Source organism: Nicotiana tabacum, chromosome 23, assembly GCF_000715075.1.
Source record: "Nicotiana tabacum cultivar K326 chromosome 23, ASM71507v2, whole genome shotgun sequence".
Lineage (NCBI taxonomy): Eukaryota > Viridiplantae > Streptophyta > Magnoliopsida > Solanales > Solanaceae > Nicotiana > Nicotiana tabacum.
This window is the reverse complement of record NC_134102.1, coordinates 100,562,237-100,568,688: the sequence shown is the minus strand read 5'-3', so window position 1 is coordinate 100,568,688 and position 6,452 is coordinate 100,562,237.

Below are 6,452 nucleotides of genomic sequence, written 5' to 3'. Positions count from 1 at the left end.
GCCATCACGACCTTTATGGATTTCGGGTCGTGACTACATGGTATCAGAGTACTAGGTTCACTTAGGTCTCACGAGTCATGAGCGAGTCTAGTAGAGTCTTGCGGATCGGTACGGAGACATCTGTACTTATCTTCGAGAGGCTACAGGGCTGTTAGGAGCACTTCCCTTCTTGATTCCTTATCATGCGATTTGATTCCTTTCAGGCTTATGCCTTCATTTCTTTCCCATTCCATCTTATGTGACATGAAGCGCTAGTTATAAATCGGGAATTGAGGAATTGTAATGGTACTACAGATATGGTGTGGGATGTTTCTCCCTGCGTAGTTGATTTGGGCTACTGTCGCCGCCTTGTGGAAGGATATTCCGTCATTTCAGCTCAGTAGCTGTACTTCTGAGAGCTTTGAGGCTATGCACGTGTTGCTATGATGCTCATGAGTTGTTATCGCACATTATTAATGTGATGGTAGGATGCTTGCCTATGTGTCGGGGCATTGAATGACTTGAAAGGAGGTTTACTTAGTGCATGATTCAGAGATTCGGTATTTTACTTCCGATGGAGGAAAGGCAATTGAACTAAGAATGTTCATACTTGGGTTGATGGAGTAGCAGGACTTGGTATTTTCGAGCGGCAGAATCTTCGCCTGTGATGTGGCATCATCGCCCTTGATTGGTTATAATGTGTTAAGTTCGCTGGTGTTATGGTTTCCTTCAATTCTCCTTGGGGCAGAGTATTATAAATGGTACCGAGAAAGCGGCTGTCAAAAGTCGCAGTGTGCAGGGGTTCAGGATCGAATCGACATTTCTCGGTATTGATGGCTCGGGAAAGATGATTTCTGAAAAGGTGTAAAGTTGGTATCGATCTATTGGTTCAAGTTCTACAGAGATAGAGTTTGACATAAGGCAACAACTGGGCAGCGAAGGATGAGGAAGGACATAGGAGAGGTGCCTTGCGGTGGATAAACTTATAGAAGGCCAAGTGTGGGAAACAGGAGTCGGGTAGTTGCATAAAGGAGTGAGTTTGACCAAAGTGGGAGAGTGGTTGAGTAGCATGTGGGTTTTGTGATAGGATAGCTACACATCTTGAGGAAAGTTTAGAGTGATGTGGGATTCATGGTGGTCAGTGACTAGGTCTACGGACTTTATTTGAAATATTGGCTATTATACGATGGGAGATAGGATACAACATAAAGGAGTTGCTTGATATGAAGGAGGATACAACATGACTTTGGATTCGAAGGTATTGTCGCACCTTTAGTTGATGTCCGTGAGGGGTGGACGAATTTGTATAACTGGTGAATGAGCACAGGCTCAGATGGGTTATCTCCTACGAGTAGGTTAGCGGTCGCGTAGTGTTGATAAAGCTTCTACGAAGAATCCTACTGGCTATCCGGTAAGATGTCGAATATGTAAATGTGGCTAGTGGTTCGGAGTGTTCATGAAAGGTTTAACAGAAAGATTTTGAGGAATTGGCCGAGTTAGTTATGCAAGATCAGTTCAAAGAAGGAATCTTGGCGGGTTCTAGAGTTATACAATGGTAGCTTCAGGCTAAGTGGGAGAGACCCACCGTCTATGATTGAATTACGTAGTTGTCAACTTGTGCGGTTTCTGGTTATCGGTGTATTGGTGGGTTATTGCGACTAAGGAAAGAAAACATCAGTGGTAATTTGAGCAAAGGATTTGAGGAATGTGTGCTGTATTTGGCCTTATCGATTCATGTTCAGGTTTTTGGAAAGACTCAGAGTCTATGTTTCATGTAGATGTGATGTACAAGGAAAGTGATTCAGCCGGGTTCTTATTGAGAGAGTGTTCATGTGCTAGCAGAGCCTTGCAGTTGATTATATTTAGGACCAAGTTAGAATGGGTGGCTCTCAACAACTGTCCTAATGGATTCAAATGTAAAATGTGGTGCCTAAGGATTTCGAGCTTGTAGTATGGTTAAGTATCGAGCTTTTGTAGCAGATTATGATAAAGGATCTTGGAGTGTTCCGTGTTATCTTTGGTCTACGGGGTGTCATGAGAGTAATGGGAGCATGTAACTTGGGATTTATAGAAGAATTATCAGAATGGGTGTATCAGTTGAAGAAACGATCATACGCACAGGAGGGTATGAAATGGTTCGTGGGTTTTGAGTCAATCTGGTCTTATGAAATGGGATCACTCAGGACGAGTGTGGATTGAGTTTGCTATGTTTTGAATAAAGCTATTATTATCCTTAAGGCAAGTCTAGGGTAAATTCGAAGGAGTCGGATCAGTTAGCAATGGTTGAATCGGCATATGATGGCAATGATCAGCTCCTTCAGTGTGTCGGGTTACTCATGTGATTGGTGACGGTACGTGCGAGGTTTGACGGTCGCTGTAACTAATCTTATTTGGAGACTTTCGAGTATTATGGCCTGTTATGTGCAGATGGATCCCGGAAGAGTTATGGTGGTTTAGACCATTACTTGAGGTTGGTATTTTCTGTGGATATGAGGATTTAGTCACGTGTTGCAATGGTTCCCTTGAAATGAGTTAAGTAGAAGGTTTCTATATGATGAAGTATTTACCCTATTAGTGGTTCAGGAGTCATGATGAAATTCTTGTACTCTTGCGCATTTGTGTGATTAAGTGCATCAAGTAGCATGGGATTCGAAAGTTGAGGATTCGAGATTTCGGTTCGGTGTTGACAAGGATGTCATGAGCTCGGATGCGCAGGAAAAAGTATTCAGATGTTTAAAGTAAGATGGTATTGTTTTCGGCATCACCTAAGGTCGATGTCATGTGTAAGAGGCCTTGTATATTGATTTGCAGATCCTTGATTCGCTTTTCAGTGATTGGTATGGCCGGTAGTATGAATGTATAGACTTGTTACCTGGTGCAGAAGGTCATGGGAGCATAACCCACGGGAAGATTTTATAAGTGTGACATGTAGTCACTTGATTGATTTAAGAATGGAAACCAAGTATGAAGATTTTGGTAATATCACTAATTGGGAATTTATGCTTGGAGGGCGCTCGGTTCATTTAGTTGTGGACTGTGGAAGTTTGTTATGGTTATGATGGTTGTTCTTATGAGTTATGGGAAAGATGGGTTATTATGGACCCTTGAAAGGTTATTAGCCTAGCACGGTGCGATCAGAATTGGCTTGAGGTCTGTGGATGGATTTAAAAGTGAATATAGGCTCTATGTCAGGCCGGATGTGTTCATTTCGGCATAGCGCTCCTTATGGAGGAGTATTCAGACATTGGATGTCGTTTTGTCGTCATCTATTTCATGTAATACTTTATTGTGCCATGTGAGTTGTGAAACAGCTTGGTAAATTTCCTATGTGTTGAGGTTTCGCATAACGATGGTGTTATGTGAGCAGGATGGCTCTCGAGATTCAAATCATATATCGCACCTTAGATGTGCTTGAGTTTTGTAGCGTATGGCGCTATCTGTCTCCCCAAGGATGGTATTATGCACTTAGCGTGCTTGTGGCCGATATTCGGGTATTTTGTAGTAATGAGCATTCTAGCTCGGTAAGTATCTCTTTATGTAGATTTTATGTATGGATCGGGTGGCACGCCGCCACAGGTATGTTGTTTGGATCGGGTTGCACGCCGCAATAGTGTGATGTTGAGTACAATCTCCTATATTCTATTTTGCGTGTTTTGTGTCCCATTTTCCGAGGAAGGTTCATGACACCTTTTCAGTTGTCTAATTAGTTACGTGGGTTGAGTAATCCTTTCTAGAGTTCATTTTTCCTTAGGTATCACTTTCGAGTTGGTAGCTTGCTGGCACATTGTGGCATCATATGAGACTTTTGGCAGAGTCTGAGGTGGCTTATTTCCTGAACAGCTTATACTGGGAGAGACGAGATTTTTGGATCCGGGATCGGTGCGATCGGATTATATGAAGTATAGTAAAGAGCAAATACCATTATTTGGTTCATAATGAGGTGATGATTCTAGTTAAGAAGAGAGGTTCAATGGTTTGTCGACTCGACAGTTGGTTATGAATTTCTACACATCTCTTCCATCGTGGCAGTATTCCCAAAGTTGAAACAAGACTTATATATGTCATGAGGTGTATTGTGAGCATCGGATTCGTGAGATTTCGGCTATTATGATCAGAGAATGTTATTATGGTCATGCAAATGTTGCGGTGCATGGCGTGAATTCAGCAAAGGTATGCAGTCATGTTCTGGTACATCGTGTGGTAATTGATACGGTGTTCGTATGTGGGCAGCCTGCCTGGCAGAGAATTTCGGATGTTGGAACTGGGATCTAAGGCTTATTTTCCTAAATAAAAGAGAATATCTTCAGATTTGATCGAACTAATATGCTCAACTGAGTTGTGGTAGCATGGGTAGGTGCACAAGGTATTAAACAGTGATTTCGGACAACTCCAGCGTAGTTCTTAGCACATTCGAGGATGAACGTATGTTTAAGTAGGAGAGAATGTAATGACCCGACCGGTCGTTTTAAGCTCTAGCGCATCGTTCGGCGGTTTGAGGCCATGAGCAGCTTCATTTCACGTATTGTGACTTGTACGCGTGGTCGGGATTGAATTTCGGGAAGTTCAGAGTTGAATTGGAAAGAAAATTCTCATTTCAAAAGCTTTAAGTTGGAAGAATTGACTGAGATTGGATTTTTGAGTAAACGACCTCGGAATCGGTATTTGAAGGTTCCACCAGGTTCGTATGATGCTTTCGGACTTGGGCGTATGTTCATATCGGGTTTTGGATGATCCAGGAGCATTTCAGCGCCTATTGTGGAAGTTAGCACTTTGGAAGAATTTTATAAATTTGGGTTGAAGAGCATTTCAATGTTATCAATGTCCGTTTGGGATTCCGAGTCTGGGAATAACCTGTATGGTGATTCTGGTATTGGGAGCCTATCCGGAAGTGGATTCGGAGGTCCGTAAGTCATTTTGGAGTCATTTGGCTAAAGCTAGAAATTTGAAAGTTTTGAGAAGTGTAACCGGAAGTGGACTTTTTGATTTTGGGGTCGGATTCCGATTCCGGAAGTTGGAGTAGGTCTGTATGGTGATTTAAGACTTGCACGCAAAATTTGGTGTCATTCCGAGTAGTTTAAGTATATTTCGGCGCGTTCGGAGTAAGTTTGAAGAATTTGAAATTTCTAAGTTGAATCAATTTGGTTGGGGTATGATTTTTAGTTTTGATGTTGTTTAACACATTCCGAGAGTTTGAGCGAGTCCGTTTATGATTTCAAACTTTTTAGTATGTTCGGGCGGGACCCCGGGGGCCCCGAGTGTTAACCAGATGAGGCTCGGACCAATTTTGGAATTTTGAAGAAGAGCTGAAGCTTCCAGCTTCTGGTATGTTCCCACATGCGCATGGGCAGCCGTAGGTGCGAGCTCGTAGGTGCGAGCCACAAGCCGCAGGTGCGAAGGAAAGGAGCTGCCCGGCAACCGCAGATGCGAAGTATATTGGCGCACATGCGAACGTGCAGGTGCGAAGGATTGGCGCGCAGAAGCGGATGGATGCGCAGGTGCGAAGGGATTGGCGCACCTGCATTTGCGCAGAAGCGAGCAATTTTCTGCAGGTGTGGTTCCAGGCTAAAGGGGGAAATACGCACCTCCGAGGAATATTCCGCAGGTGCGAGTGTAACTCCGCAGTTGCAAAAATTGCAGAAGGCAGAACCTTCATTTAAGTCCGGAGTTGCATATTTTTAGCCATTATGTCTTCATGTGCTGGGCGATTGTGGAGCATTTTGAGAGGGGATTTCAACTAGCAACTTGAAGGTAAGTTAATTTTATACACTTTGAGTCAAATACATAGATTATGGGTGGATTATAACTTATAAATCTTGGAAATCAAAGGTTTAGATGAAAAACCTAGATTTTTATAAAAATGAGATTTCAACTACGAAAATGATTATGGAATTCGATGGAAATTATATATATGAGTTCGTGAGGCTATGGGTAAACTTTATCTTCGAAAAATTTTGGAATCCGGGCACGCGGGCCCGCGTGTGATTTTTATCGACTTTTCGATCGGGGTTAGAAATTATTATAAATTGGATTATATTGAGAATTTGAGTGTATATTAATGGGTTTGCATAATTATTGGCTAGTTTTTGGGCGTTGGGCATCGATTCGAGTTGTTTGAAGGGCTCGGAAGCCGGTTATGGAACTTCGTAGCGAGGTAAGTCTCCTTTCTAACTTTGTAAGAGGGAATTAACCCCATAGGTGAACTAAATTATTGTGTGCTTCTATTTGTGGGGGCTACGTACGCACGAGGTGACGAAATTCCATACGTAGCTACTAGTTATGCCTACGTCCGGGTAGTTTTAGGCTCACATAATGCCTTGTTGATATGGTTATTGATTTATGTTTATTGTTTGCCTTGAGAGGGAGCGAGATTGAGTTTGATTATTAAATGATTTGAAAGGAGTTGAAATTGAAGAACTTAAGATTTAAAAGGTTTCATTTGAACTTCGTAATTTCAAAAAGAATTGAGGAGTAAT